The sequence below is a fragment of the Ipomoea triloba genome, chromosome 14 (assembly GCF_003576645.1).
Source record: "Ipomoea triloba cultivar NCNSP0323 chromosome 14, ASM357664v1".
In the NCBI taxonomy this organism is placed as follows: Eukaryota; Viridiplantae; Streptophyta; class Magnoliopsida; order Solanales; family Convolvulaceae; genus Ipomoea; species Ipomoea triloba.
Window position 1 is genome coordinate 3253015 of NC_044929.1, and position 17446 is coordinate 3270460.

Below are 17446 nucleotides of genomic sequence, written 5' to 3' on the forward strand. Positions count from 1 at the left end.
GATTTCAAATTTTTAAACAAATAAATTATTAAATATATAACTGATTTCAAATTTTTAAACAAATAAATTATTAAATATATAAATGATTTCAAATTTTTAAACAAATAAATTATTAAATATATAAATACATATATAACAAACAAACGCACAATTATTAAATATATAAATACATATATAACAAACAAACGCACAACCGTATAATGGAATAGCATTTAATTATGCACATTAACATAATATAGTAATTTATTTAATACTATAATATACATCATATAGTAATTTGATTGTTGGAATTTTTTTTTGAATATTATCATGAGTAGAATTTAATTACATACATTAACATAATACAGTAATATTTTTTTGGAATACTATAATATACATCATATACTAATTTGAATTTTGGAATTTTTTTTGAATATTATCATGAGAGAAATTTAATTACATACATTAACATAATATAGTAATATTATTTTGAAATACTATAATATACATCATATACTAATTTGATTTTTGGAATTTTTTTGGATATTATCACGAGAGGAATTCTGTTACGTACATTAACATATAGTGATTGTTACTTTTTAATAAAACCCGGAGGGAACTACAGAAAAGGAGAAAAAAATTCATATTTTTTTAGTAAAATCGGCAGGGAACTAGGGAAAAGGAGAAAAAAAATCATTCTTGTGATATCGATATTTATTAGACAGCTAGTGTCAGAATTTACCACTTCGTAGTGCTTATCAACCATCATATCGCCACCTTGTGCGCCAGTCTCTGAATTTCCACCCTCAAATTGCTGATCAAGTGATTGTTACTTTTTAGTAAAACCCCGAGGGAACTAGGGAAATGGAGAAAAAATCAATATGGGTTTAATCATTCTTTGAATATTTTGTTAATATTTGAACATAAATAAGGAATGATAAGAAAGGACATTATTTACAGCTTGCCGTATTCCTCAATTACTGAATTCAATTGATATGCAAATTTCAAGGGAATTCTGAAATATAAGTTCATTTTGTTTAAATGGAAATAAAATATTGAAGGTACTACGATTTAATTTTGTTAAATATTATAATATTATGTTGACTGATTTCAAATTTTTAAACAAATAAATTATTAAATATATAAATACATATATAACAAACAAACGCACAATCGTATAATTGAATAGCATTTAAATACGCACATTAACATAATATAGTAATTTATTTAATACTATAATATACATCATATAGTAATTTGATTGTTGGAATTTTTTTTGAATATTATCATGAGTGGAATTTAATTACATACATTAACATAATATAGTAATATTTTTTTGGAATACAATAATATACATCATATACTAGAGCAATTATATGTTGATAAAGAAAATTTTACCTATAAAGTTATATTGAACTATGGAAAATTTTGCAATTATTTGAGATCAATGTTTTCTGTAAAGTTATACCTTTTGCTTTGCAAGTTGTACTCTTCTCTCTATGTACTGCTTATATAGAATATAAGGTATAACTTTACAAAGCATATTCATTATAACTTAGCATTGTATTATCAGTAATTATATTATCACTAATTTATGTTTATTGAATATAATAATTTAAAAAATGCTATTAGTTTATATTTGTATTAAATATATTACCATATACATACATACATACATATATATATATATATATATATAGCCCGTAAGGGCAGCCTGAGTGGCATGACCAAGACGCTCGCGGCCGTGAGGTCCTGAGTTCGAAACCGTCTGTCACCCGGGTTTGAGCCGGTCAGCTATGGGCAACCTAGGCTGGTTAACCTCCTTGTGGTCCTTTGCCGGCTAGGATCGCAGGGCGAGGGTTTACTCACATACTCAGAAGAGGAATGGGCAACCTAGGCTGGTTAACCTCCTTGTGGTCCTTTGCCGGCTAGGATCACAGGGCGAGGGTTTACTCACATACTCAGAAGAGGAATGGGCAACCTAGGCTGGTTAACCTCCTTGTGGTCCTTTGCCGGCTAGGATCACAGGGCGAGGGTTTACTCACATACTCAGAAGAGGAATGGGCAACCTAGGCTGGTTAACCTCCTTGTGGTCCTTTGCCGGCTAGGATCACAGGGCGAGGGTTTACTCACATACTCAGAAGAGGAATGGGCAACCTAGGCTGGTTAACCTCCTTGTGGTCCTTTGCCGGCTAGGATCGCAGGGCGAGGGTTTACTCACATACTCAGAAGAGGAATGGGCAACCTAGGCTGGTTAACCTCCTTGTGGTCCTTTGCCGGCTAGGATCGCAGGGCGAGGGTTTACTCACATACTCAGAAGAGGAGTGGGGTTTGCCTCGATAAACCCAATATATATATATATATATATATATATATATATAAACACAAACTCACACACCCCTTGGGACGTGGGGTCATGCACCAGGGTTAAATGCAGAAATGCACTACACTTTGGTGCATTTCTTAACACGTTGTGGTGCATTCTTTCATACCTAATGGTGCATTCTGGCATACCTAATGGTGCATGAATATATAATCTAGTATGCAAAATCCCTATAAATTTGTAGTGTTGTTATGATATTGTTTTCGTATATTTTTATGGATTCATTATTATATGTATTATATTTAGAATTTAAAATTTTAGCTTAAAAAAAGTATGATTAATCGGTAACTGACCGATTAATCGAATTTCTTTTTTTGGGTCGGTTAATTCGGTAATACAAAATTCGGTTCAGTTAACTGTTGAAGTTTTTTAAGTTAAGTTAATAGTACAATTATGTCCATTAAATGAAAAATGCTTCATTGAGACCTCTTAAATTAGGGGGAAAAAAGCGAATCTGAATTTAAATCTTATGTATTCAACAAATTACTATTAATGTGATAAGGGGGTTCTAAGATTACTATACAATATATAAATTTTATACTTAAATTTGATTGTTAGGAATTTCATTTTCATTGGAGGTATAGTGTAATGCATATGCACATTGAGTTCAAGTTTATAAAGAGCTTAAATTATGTATCTAATAGACTAATACACAATAATAGTTGAGTAAACGAATGAGGACTAATGTTTATGTACCTTGTATTATGAGATTAAGTACCTAGAGAGCATAAATTGTGTACGTAATATAGAATGATAGTTGAATAGATAATTTGTATGAAAATGAAGACTAATGTTTATGTATGTACCTTGAGCTCCGAGTTTATATATCTAGAGAGCATAAATTATGCATCTAATACAAAATGATATATGGGTAAATGGATAGTATGGAAATGAGGACTAATTTTTAAGTACCTCACATTTAATGTTTATCTGATTATATATCATTAGTCTATATATTTTGAATGCCTTGTTTCTTTGTAGAGGACAATTAGATTTATTCATCATATACTCCTAACTCCTCTACCAAAAAATTTGATCTTCATTGGAGATTTGGAGGTGTTATGTAATTTATATATATATATATATATTTTGAGTTCTTCCTCTGTCTACTTCCCCAAGTAGAGATTGATTTTTGAACACCAAAGGTTTGTTTTTCTCTAATTTGGTTGGCTCGGAAAGAGGTTGATCTTCAGATTGTTGGAGTCGTGTATTCTTGATTTTGGCTTGAAAGCCTTTGTGCCCGTTTATTAATTAGAGAATTTGAGAATAGAAAACAGAAAACATGTTTATTAATACAATATTTCATTTTGAAAATTGGAAACATTTAGAAAATTGGAGAACCTTTAAAGATTGTTTTCTAAATGGAAATAGAATCTCTATAATCTATTTGGCTATATATCACTATAATCACATTTTTACCCTGATCTACTTACGTATTTATTAATGACGTTACATTCATTAGCATTTTCTTTTACTTAACATCTTCTATCTTTTCAACTCATTTACTTATATGAACATAATTTATTTACTTACATTCAGAGTTAGATATTATGCAAGTGATCAAACTAGCACGTATACTTATTTTAACTAAAAATTTGAACTCAATAAACATGAGATGTGTCTAATAAGTAGGGTAAATGAACTAGTATAAGACTAAAAAATGTGCCTACAGAAACTATAGCAAAACTTAGTTGTTTGCAATAATAAATACATTTTTTGCTACGATTTTTTTTATAGATATATGTGGAAATAAAAAGATAAAATCTAAAATATATGAGTATTTATGAAAGTTTTGAAACATATCATGAAATTTGATAAGAATAGATAGAAAAGTTTGTTTGGTTTAAACAGAGACAAAAAAAAGTTATTAAAGAAAGTTGAAAAGTTAGGGGTTTGAGAGCCGGATTTTAACTATTTATATTTGTGAAGGAAAAGTCTACAAAAATCTTATTATGATAGAGTCTATAATAGTTAATAAATTTTTGAATACCAATAGACTTTTAAAGACTATAAAAAGTCTAAATTGAATATCGGTATATTTTTAAAAACTCTTTAAAAGTATGAATCAAATACCGATAGACTTTTAAAAAGTCTTTAAAAGTGATTGAATACGATCCAACTTTTAAAATTGTTAAAATTCTATAAAAGTTTATAAAAATCTTGATTGGACACACCCTAAAAACACACATTTGAAATTTGAAAACTCAAAGTAAAGAGTAACCAAGATTTTCATTGGGGAGTAATAGATTGTAGTGGGGGGATTTTGTGTGTATCTGGTCAGCTTATTATTTTTTTTTTCTGGCCCATAATTGCACACTTCTTGGACCCATAAGGTTTAAATGGAACAGCCTATTTTAAAGGAAAATTTCGGATATTCTGGCCCAATTATCTAATATTTTAATTAATTACTATCTCAATTTATCAGTTTTATTTTACTATTCATTACGCAAATGAAATTTTTATTCTTCATTTATTTTCAGTAATAGTTTCTTATAATTTTTAAATTTAACATTTTTGTATTTAATAGCACTTCTAATATAATCTATAAATATATAAATTTTATATATTAAATGGTACAGCCTATTTTAAAGTAAAATTTCGCATATTCTGGACCAATTATCTAATATTTTAATTAATTACTATCTCAATTTATCAGTTTTATTTTACTATTCATTACGCAAATGATTTTTTTTTTTTTGAAAAGCAAATGAAATTTTTATTATTCATTTATTTTCAGTAATAGTTTCTTATATTTTTTAAATTTAACATTTTTGTATTTAATAGCACTTCTAATATAATCTATAAATATATAAATTTTATATATTAATACTAAAAAAATATTATCAAAAATTTTAACCAGAGAACAAAATGCCATCAAAAGAGTACAAACAATAATTAAATTTAAAAAAAAAAAAAGTAATACTGATATACATATCAAAACGAAACAATTCGGATGCAATTTGAAAAAGGAGATATAATAATAATAATAATAATAATAATAATAATAATAATAATAATTATTATTATTATTATTATTATTATTATTATTATTATTAACATTTAGCTTTAAGTTTATTTACCTACAGTTCACATATTATAAATTTAAAATAAAATTAGAATTACTACATTTATAATTAAGTAATTATGTACATATAATTAACAAATTATGTACCTACAATTAACAGATTATATGGCTACTAAAAAGGCGACCAAACGAAAGGAAAACAAAGAAAGAAAAACCTATACACTAATTTAGACAAAACAACATCGCGTTAGATCATAATCTACAATGCAAAATAAATTCTGGTCCATGATATAATTTGTGCAATTGAGAGCTAAGTAGGAAATGGAACCATCATTATTGTATGGACTATACTATCAAATATATACATTCAGTATAAAAATAATTTACTTTTAGTATATTAAAAATGTACATTGTATTCAAGAGATATACATTATTTGTGTACTGTACATTCAATACACAAATAATGTACATTTAATATATTAAAAATGTATTTTTTTGCTATGATCCACGCAATAATTTGGTAAAATGGAATGCTCAACCCACGAAGTTGACGCAATCAATCAAACTAGCCATTAAAATAAACCAAATATAACTAAAAAGATAGTATTCCTCCAATATCCCATTTGAATAATCATTATGTTACAATGAATTAATGGACCAATACAATGCCATAAAGAAACTACTACTTCTTCCACTAAAAGTTAAAATAAAATAAACTCTAACAACAAAGGGGCATGGAGACCTAGGACAACAAACTCCACATCATCTACTAAAAAAAAAGATACGATAATCCTTAGATCCTTTCGTTTGCCACTTAACCATATATTGTAACGTGCTCTTAGTGCCCGACATAATTACTATTCAAACCATTGAGACTTTCTCCATTCAGAATAATTGTTATATTTACTTTTATGGATAGTAGGAAAAAATAACTTTTCTAAAACTTTTTTATTCTTGCCTCTATATATATATATATATATATATATATATATATATATTCTTGCCTCTAAAAATTAGTACTGGTTCTCCCACTTAATGGGATCGCTGAGTCACCGTGATTTACTCATCCACAATCCTGCCTAACAAGAGTATGAAGGCTCATCCTCTTCATTTAAGGAACACCCAAAACATCATCAAAATCATATAAAGTAGTCTGCAACTTGATTATGTTCCCTAAATGTGGTATTATATTAGTCTTAAATAGGAGATAATAGTCATTAATGCACTTTATCATTAGATGTTGATATGAGAGTAGATAAGATTATCCTTTAAGGTGGATCCAAGTATCCAACATACAATTTGCAGATTTTTGAACACTTTTTTGTCATACTAAAAAATAAATAAAAAATAAATAAAAATTCCGGCAGAGTATGCAGTCCATACAAGTGAACAATTATTAATTTTTTAAACTGCAATTTGGATTCTTATGAATAATGATGAAGATTTGCTATATCTACTTTGATCCTCAAGAAATATATGACTGTTTTTTTCACTAACCATGTGGTTAAGTGGCTAACCCTAAAGTGAACTGACAGCCTTCTTGGTGGTGAGTAGTGGAAACACAGCTTTTGTTTGGTTTCTTTGTATAATGTATTACACCCCCTTTCAAGCCCCATGTTTTGCACGTTTTTCTATGACATCTTCTCCATAATCATTAATAATTTTACTACACCACACAAGTAATTTTATTTTAGTTCGTACTTTATAGGCTATGACCAACCAGGGGCGCTACTTTGCTAGCAAGAATACGTACTCCTATTTTATTTTATTTCTTAAGGTGGAAACTTACCATGGTTGTTTTAATGTTAGAGATTGCGTGAGAACCACTTAGGAACAGTGTTGTAAAAGTCTCGTTTAGGCACTGATTAATCGCCGCCTAGGCGCTAGGCGCCGATTGACTGCCTAGCGTATCACCTTAAATGGTGGTCTAGGCGACCGCCTAGGCCGCCTAACCACCGCCTAGGCCGCTTAGGCGTCGACTAGACCTCCTAGGCATCGACAAGGTAGCCTAGTTGGCCAGTTAACTATTGTTCTTTTTTAATGGGTTATTTCACTTAAAATAACATCGTTTTGAGCGAAATAACCCTAAATTGTATAAAATCTAGATATTTTTGAGGTGAATATTTAATATTTTAGTATTAACTATTAAAGTATTATATAATTTATCTTTTGATTATTGATTTTGAATCATTAGTACTCTCATCGTGATAATATTTTTTTTAAATAACATGAATTTTAAAGTGCAACGAATTATTTGTAGTTTTGTACAAATGTCACAAATTTTCTTAACGGATGTAGTTTCTAACTTTGCTGAACTGCACTTTATAGTGTTGAAAGCTGCACTTTATATGTGTATAAAGTTTAGCTTTCAAAATAACCCTATTTGCAACTAATAGGCTGCTTAGAGCATGGAAGATTGCCACTATAAAACCCCCTTTCTTGCTGTTGTATCCGGAAACAAGCCTAACCAACAGTAGGCAAGGGGTTTTAACATTATGATTTGTGACTTGGTGCTAGCTAGTATATACACATCATTTAGTCCTCTTAAAAATATAGAAAGTTGATCATTCTATAAATATGTATAGAACTTTTCATAGCCGCCTCCACAACAACAAGCCATACCACCTACACTTCGCTAATTATTTGGTGAATGGACCACAAGTGAGCTGGAATTGAGTTGAGTTGGAAGTGACTCTAATGGAGAGTGGCGAGTTTGAACAATTTGAATATGACAATAATGAAATTGAAATAGTAAGAGTTTTCTAATTATATTTTTTAACCACATAATTTTTTTTATATATATAGTATTGGTATATACAAAACTTTTAATTCAAATCTTGTGATTTTTAAAAACAAATGTAATATTTTTTTCGTTTATTTCTTTGAGATTCAACAAAATGAAGTATTTTTTTTTTATTTAACTACATATAATTATATATTTGATAGTGTAAATTGTTTAATGTTGAATATGATTGATGAGGATTTTAATTTCTTAATATATTATACAAATATTTTGTTAGAATAAAATATGATACATAGATATAAAAGTGAACAGCTTAATTATTTTGAACCGCTTCAGAACTCTTGTTGTTTATATATGTATATCTCTTGTTGTTTATATATGTATATGATTTCTTGAACGTAATCGAAATAATGATCCACCCATTACTTTAGACTTTTTCTTTTTTAATGAGAATTTAAACGAGATTGATTAGAGTTGTGGAATTAAAAGAAGTCATTACCAATCCAGCCACTCCAATTAATCTAAAAAACATAGATAATTTATGTGAGCTTTCCATCAACAAATCCATAGTAAAAAAAGGCAGGGGAGTAAAAAATAAAGACAATAAAGAGAATGGATAGAGGTTGTGAAGAAGAAAATATGAAAACTATATATATTTATATTTCAAAATGAGCGGGTATAAATTTGACTGTCGACTTGAAAGTTTAGTTGAAGGGATTTGGAATGTGGCTTGTTCTTCAATGAAGGGCTTTGTTGGAGGGCCTCCGGTAGTCTTGAATTGGCTTGATCTTCGGTCCACTTTAGCTTAGCTTGAACACTTGAATATTTGATCTCTAATCCACTCTAGCATGCTTGATCGTCAATCCACTTTAGCTTGATTTCTTAGATATTTGATCTTCAATAAATTTTAACTTGCTTGATTTCTTGGACTTTAGCTTGATTTCTTGGATATTTGATCTTCAATTCAGAGCTTCTGTGATCTTTGGAATGAATGAAGGGCTTTATTTATAGCGGACATCCAGAGCTTCTGTGATCTTTGGAATGAATGAAGGACTTTATTTATAACGGACATTTTCGATAGAATGTATCTAGCAACCATTGCATCCAAGTTCATGATCTTATGACATATTCAAATTAAATAATTAATTTAAATATATGAATATCTTAAAATATATCTAAATTAAATAATTAATTTAAATATATAAATATTTCTTACCGGGCCAAATATGGATCAATCCTTCCTCATTATTTGCATGGCTTCAATTAACAAGTTCAATCAACATAATTTGAGCTTGCTAACCTTTAATTTTGAATCCACCAGCCTTCAATTATATTTAATTCCAGCAATTAAGTCAATTATTTTATTGGACAATTTAATTAATATAAATAAATCAATAATTAGTCCAATTACATCAAAATGAAGCCCAAAACATATAAATCAGCCCATTTATCGGCTTCAAATTTTCTGTGTCTACAGAGGTAGCGTAAGTGCGTAACCTTTTCACAAAATCAAAAAGTCGAAAGTCAACATATTTAGTATACCCACTTTTAATGTGCGAGATTAAACATTGTAAATATTTTCCATTTATTAAACTAATAAACTGAGTAAATACTTAACCTTTGAGTTGGTATATGGAAAATATTATTAATGTAACCATATTCTCTTTTTTTTTTTTTTTTTTTCATGTAACCATATTCTTAGTTGAGAATAATTTCCCTTTAAACCAGAACCCTCCACATTGGAAACCATATAATAATTAATTTCTAAAACATGCGCGCACAAAAACCAAACCAAAGCATCCATTCCTTCGGCCAATGTAATAAAAGATCAGCCCGAGACTTAACATAGTGGCTCATTTCTTTTTAAAAAATATAATGGTTCATTGTGTAATTTGATGTCACAACTAAAGATGATAGTGTGGGTGTTCGAATTTCACTGAAAACATGAATGGAAAAAAGACCAGGATAATAGAAGTCATGGATTGAATTCCTTGTGTGCGCATGAAAACTAGGGTCTGACTGGTACGTTGATTGCGCGATTTTCGACTTACATCTGCAGTGGTTTTAGGAGCGAGGTCCTGTAGGCTTAGTTAGTCTGACGAAGTTGGGATCACCTAAGTATACAAAGAAATATTTAATAAAATATTAGCCCCCGAAAGGAATGGGCATGTAGATAAAGCATAATCTTTTTAATGCGATTTACCTCTCAAGTGTAGTTCAGAGATTATTAAACAATAATAAAATTTATCTAATACATACCGTCGAGATAGTGGTGTAGGTTTCCTCGTCAACCAAATATCTAAATGCAATAAAAGATTAGAGTTAAGTTGGCAATTAATTAGGTATGTAATTTACACGTATTTAAAACATTTTTATATTACATGATTGATCCCCTTTGTTAATCTATTTCTTCTTTTTTATTCTGTCCATATTCCTCTCTCTCTCTCTCTTAATATCACTTTTGCTTTTTGTGATCTCAAAAGATACTACTAACCTTTGGACAACCATTATATCCAACTTGTTGATGTTACCAAGTAGAAAGAAAGAACAGGACTGCGTCGTACTAGAATCATATATAGATATTATTAAATTAAAGTAACATTGCTCGATTGATATCTAATTGAAATGTTGAAAGTTGAAAATAAAAACTATTAAGTTATTATTATAATTTTGAATAACAAGAAAACTCACCATCAGTACTCGAGAGTGTATACTAATGAATAAACAATCACGTTATTGTGTAATGACTTTCAAAACCATATATAATAGGTCGGCTTGACTGTGCATGAAGGTATTAACAAGAATTGAACTCATGGCCTTTCTAGTTCGATAACCATTAATAAAAGCATTAAACAAAATTAATTATTAAGTAAGCTGATACGGAGTATATGTTATTAAAAAAAAAAGGCATTGCAATACTTATAGATTTTATACAATAAAACAAGGTTAATTTCTAAAAACATTCTTATAAGAGTTCTTATTATTATTTAAAAAATCTAATCATAATAAAATTATGTTACAAATAAAATTAATTATTTGATAGATGGTATTCATTATTATTTAGAAGTAAAATCTTATTAATTGATTATAGAATGCCACGGTGGCTTTTGTATAGCTAGCTAGCAATGTCTTCATTTATTTGGAGTTGTCGGCATGGTTCCCTAATCTCTCTTGATTTTCACTCTTCTTTGAGCCTTGTGTTCTCTAGTCACCTTGAGATTGTCTAACTGCTTCGAAAAACTATTGAGATTTTTGAGTTCCTTAGTCATATGAGAGTTATATATCACTCATAGACTAGGCAATTGAACTGGATTGATGAGAATTAGCATGGTATAAATACTGTACAGGATGAAGGAAGTTATAATTGCTGATTAATTTAGAATAACTAACAAATATAAATAATAACAGCCACACATATGCTTAACAATTTCCTCATATCACCTAAGTTATTGTGATGAGCTCTATGTTCTTCTTCATTTATTTTTCCCATTTACTTATTTATCCAATCTTTACGCGTATCCAAGTGATTTATATTGAGATCAATGAATTAATTCAAAAATATTACATAACCTGGAATATATGTTGGTTGCAAGATTAGGTGGAAAAGTGGAACCAAAAGTGATGACTTGAATCATGAACGCATGAACTGACGCAACTACTATATAAGTGGACTCAGGTCCATGGTATAACTATTGTACAACGAGACGGCAGAACAAAAGGACGGTCCATATGTTTGCCTAAGATATGTTTTTTTTTTTTTTTAATATTATTTACTTTTTCTTTTTATTTGTAGGATGGTCCATATGCCAAGTGGTTAAGAAACAACAATGATGGAATCTTATCACATATTTTGATCTGTACCACATGCACATGTGTCTTCCCATATCACACAACTGCTTAATTACAATGCTCTCTCTCTCTCTCTGTGAGTATAAATCTTCAAAACTTTAAGTTTTCCTACTCATTCATAATGCTGCCAGATCAAATGATGTAAAAGTTAGCAGCCATGTTTATGGTACACTATTTGTTCGTTGTAGTTATTATTGATATGTATATGTGACCTAAACCAAGCCCCACAACCCCACATAAAATAAATAAATAAAATTATGTCATTTACACCGTCAGCATGATTTATAAATAGCATATATAAGTATAATTCTGAAAAAAAAAAAACAACAACAAAAAGAAAAGGACTACGGTATAACCGGTAGGCAGATTGCGTAACTCATGGTTTACCTCTATAATGGTTTCAGGGGCAGGGTTGGGTCCGACTTTGGATTAATTCGACAAAGCTAGGACCGCTCAAGTATTTTAAAAAAATAGAAAGATAATAGCATCATAATTTTTTTCTGGCAAGAAAATACTCTTTTCCCCTCCAAACATGACTCTGTTACAATATAGTATATGTTCATAACTTCTTTTTCAAACATACTATATGTTCATAACTTCTTTCTCAAACATACTAAAACACAAAGAGTCAATACTACCCCCATAGGAACTCGAACCTATGACCTCCCATATAATAGAGTCACTTCGTGCAACTAGACAATAGGATTATTGCCTTATACCGAAAAATATATTTGTCATGGTTTCCATAAACTATTTTCTTTCTTTATTTAGTTTGCCAACCAATACTAATGGTTTGAAATTATCTCCTAATTTAACCAACTAAATTTTCTGATAAACAATTAAAGATGGTTAAAGCTTCTAACCACTTTTAATTGATAATTGAAAATAGAGACAAAAAATAAATTCCACATTTCTAAAGGGATAAAAATAAATAATTAAAAATGACATTTCCGATAAAAAACTTTTAGATAAGGTAATAGAAAAACATATATGAGACTTCTAGCATCCAACACTTGTATGATTACTAATTATTTTTCTCCACACTATGAAAGTCACCCACTACAACCTAATTACAACAAATGTCAGACATGCAATCATACTCAGATTTTTTTTTTTAAAAAATGCCAAGATATAACCTGTCGCGTAGCTTAATGGTTCAATGGTCACTTTGAAAGTTTTGTTTCAGCTGTAGGGTGGGGGTTCTTCTTCTCAGTAAAAACATGCAGTGATGGGTCATTGGGAGACCCTAAAAAAATCGATCAAAAGTGATAGAGTGAAAATCGAAGCCTGATTGGGCGGCTCGTGATTTACCTTCTCCTACACCTTTGGATAAAGAGGGACTTACGATAGCGTAACTTGGAAACCAAATTTACCCCAAAAAAAAATGCCAAGATATAGAAATTAGGTCCACTTAGCACTTGCATGGCATGTGTGATGCGTACCACACATAGCCCTATCACATGCCTCAATTCCATTCTTCTGCCTTGTTAGCATTGATAGTGTTTGGTCCTTTGCACATGGCCATTGTTGTACGTTTTCTCCTTTAATAGAAACTTTAGATGCTCTATTATTTCTTCTTTTTTCATAAATGGAATATTTTTGTTAAAATACAAATTTTCATTGAACTTTTTTTTAGCAGCATCTGGTGCCGTTCTTTTTTTTTTTTTTTTTTTTTCCAAAGTGAGTAACTATACCACTATACTTTGTGCAAAAAGTCTGATAATAATTCCCCAATTCAAATGGCATTATGCATTATGTAATACAAACAACATAGAAAAAGAATATCTTCAAAAAAAAAACATATAATAGAAAAAGAATATAAGGTACGGTGTGACTTAATTTCTCAGAAATCATGGTAGTTAAGATTTTATTTTGACATGTCCAAGCCATGAAGAAATCCAATTAATTTAAGGCCGATGGATATTTATGATTGATAGGGATGGGGCTCAACCATGTGAGTTTTTAACTGTGTACCATTCAGAAAACACAGACTCTAGGATGGCAATCAGACAATGGGACAAAGCAAGACAAGAGTGGGCAATTTTGTCACAGTTCATGTCTTCATTCATTTGGAAAAAAAATCCATTCATTAGATAAAATAATACAAATTTCAATATATATATATATATATATATGTGTGTGGGCCGAATTTTAGGGCGTGCAAGATGTGCAGCAACACAGGGCCCCAAAATTTTGGGCCCCTAATCCAGCCCTAGTCTAACAGTTAGTATATGTATTTGTGATTATATTGGCCCGAAATTAGATTTTTAACATTATTCTCTTTGTAATTTTTCTCGATTCGTAGTTTATTTATACTTTGATAGGGCTTCACTTATTTACCAACACAAGGCCATGCAAATTAAAAAACCGGTCCTATATATATATATGTGTGTGTATGTGTGTGTATAAAAAACAAAGATGTTGCAGGTTTAATTTTAAATAAACTAAAAGTTAGTTTAGAGGGGAGCGGTGAATATAACTATATTTTAAAATTTTTTATATAAAAAGCGTGCATAGTGAAAGTCTTTTCTTGTTTGAATATAAAATAGTACAATGTGAGTTTAACTAAGTTTGAATGCATTTAAAAGGTTTGTTTGATATGGATGGTACAGACATAAAGTATGAATGTAAATCGTGTTAAGATATTTGCTATTCAATTCTGAGTAGAGTGCACCGCCTAAGATATTTGCTATTCAATTGGCCTGGCATAGTGATCACAGCATGCTCTCGGATCCAGCACCTAAGAGTAAACGCTCGATCAGGAGAGTGTTGATAAGGATTGAAATTATCATCTTCGAGTATAAAGTAAGAATTATACTACATCCATTTGACCACCATTTTCAGAAAAAATTAGTTTTTTTTTTACTTCTTATGACATACAAGACACGTGATGGAAAATAAATTATTGCATATGAGGAAATAATTTACCAATGCCTCATTTGGTTCGCGAAAATTTTTTGAGGGCAAATGGAATTTAAATTTCATGCAAAAAAATTACGCAAGAAGATTGATTCCATTGTTTGGTTGGTGGAAAAGAAATACCGAGAATATTGATTCTATTGTTTGGTTGGGATTGAAATGGTAAGAAATAATGAGTATAATGACTAAAATGCCCAATACAATGATAACGATAATTAAAGTAATAGGGACAAAATTATCGAACTATATGATACTTTCTTCCCGACTTCCATGAAAAACAAAATATCACACCCTCTACTTGGAAAACTTTTTCCCTCAAAATTAAAGAAAACATTTTCTTGTGAAAAAAAAATTTCAATGAACAAGACACGGAAAAATTTTATTTTCCTCAAATTTAAGAAAAAACATTTTCTTTAGAATTTTTTTTTTCATTAAGATGCAAATAATTGTAGCAATAAATAAATACGGAGTAAAAGATTGAATAAGAAATTAAAGAGTCTTCTAGAATTGATGAAGTGGAGCTTGTTAGTTAGGAAACTCCTTTCATAGGGAAAAAAAAGTGCATTCACGTAGGCACGTTAATATATGATTGTGAAAAAGGATACATAATCGAGATTTGACAGTTGCACTATGAGAGTATATGTAATATGGTGAGTTATTTTTTTTTTTTAAGGTAAATGTAACTATTCCATTAATTCATAACATAAAATGTTTACATCAATAATTAATGAAATGGTAAATCATTCCTTACAGTCAGACATAGAAACAACTTTTCTAACTATTTAATATGGTGAGTTATTTGTGTGCACCAAATGCGTATTTTTCAACCTAAAAATTCATTAAGTTATCGTGATTGACATCACACGTCCACCATCATGTCAGGTTAAATGCGTGATCTTTCACATTTTTTAAGAAAAGCAATATGATGTGGAAGTGAGAGAATGAAGAGAGAGAAAAGAGGAGTAACTCCTGCAACTATTGGTTCTTTGTTTGAATTATGGGGCCCAACCTGGAAAGCAATACAGCAACTTGCCTGCGTTTGATATTTTATTTTTTGTTTTTCCTTTTCTTTTTTTCCTCCACCCCCATTTTCTCTTTCCTAATCACACTTACAAAAATTTCTCAAAAACCACACCAAAACCTTCACTATTGAGGAAGACCATAGAATGACGAATTTCGCTTTTGTGGGGCAAAGTATGAGTATAGGTGTACAGATTAGGTGAGAATAGAGAGACAGTCTAATTCGCCGAGGAAAAAATAAGGGCGATGTACCACAATTGAAGATGAAAAATTTAGTGAAGAATGTTGTTAGTTTTCTATTTTCATATGAAATACCAAAATTGAAAAGGTTATAAAAATAAAGATAATAAAATTTTAAAATACCATGTATTAAGTAAAATTTTATAGAGTTTAATAGTTTTTTTCATGGTTGTAGTAGGCGCTAATCGGACAATAGACTAGCGCCTAGAGTCTAAGCGGTATAGGCGGTACCTAGGCGACAATCTATAAAAACAAAAAAATAATGCATGTGTGTGGGTGTATGTCATATTATATATATATATATATATATATATATATATATATATATATATANTTTTTTTTTTTTTTTTTTTTCCAAAAGTGAGTAACTATACCACTATACTTTGTGCAAAAAGTCTGATAATAATTCCCCAATTCAAATGGCATTATGCATTATGTAATACAAACAACATAGAAAAAGAATATCTTCAAAAAAAAAACATATAATAGAAAAAGAATATAAGGTACGGTGTGACTTAATTTCTCAGAAATCATGGTAGTTAAGATTTTATTTTGACATGTCCAAGCCATGAAGAAATCCAATTAATTTAAGGCCGATGGATATTTATGATTGATAGGGATGGGGCTCAACCATGTGAGTTTTTAACTGTGTACCATTCAGAAAACACAGACTCTAGGATGGCAATCAGACAATGGGACAAAGCAAGACAAGAGTGGGCAATTTTGTCACAGTTCATGTCTTCATTCATTTGGAAAAAAAATCCATTCATTAGATAAAATAATACAAATTTCAATATATATATATATATATATATGTGTGTGGGCCGAATTTTAGGGCGTGCAAGATGTGCAGCAACACAGGGCCCCAAAATTTTGGGCCCCTAATCCAGCCCTAGTCTAACAGTTAGTATATGTATTTGTGATTATATTGGCCCGAAATTAGATTTTTAACATTATTCTCTTTGTAATTTTTCTCGATTCGTAGTTTATTTATACTTTGATAGGGCTTCACTTATTTACCAACACAAGGCCATGCAAATTAAAAAACCGGTCCTATATATATATATGTGTGTGTATGTGTGTGTATAAAAAACAAAGATGTTGCAGGTTTAATTTTAAATAAACTAAAAGTTAGTTTAGAGGGGAGCGGTGAATATAACTATATTTTAAAATTTTTTATATAAAAAGCGTGCATAGTGAAAGTCTTTTCTTGTTTGAATATAAAATAGTACAATGTGAGTTTAACTAAGTTTGAATGCATTTAAAAGGTTTGTTTGATATGGATGGT

General features: G+C 29.8%; 1 protein-coding gene across 1 annotated transcript in view; it reads right to left on the reverse strand.

The window, feature by feature from the left end:
- The window catches only part of LOC116004771 (F-box/kelch-repeat protein At1g26930-like), a 36109-nt gene that overhangs the window by 12206 nt on the left and 6457 nt on the right, over window positions 1-17446 (reverse strand). The window lies entirely within an intron of this gene.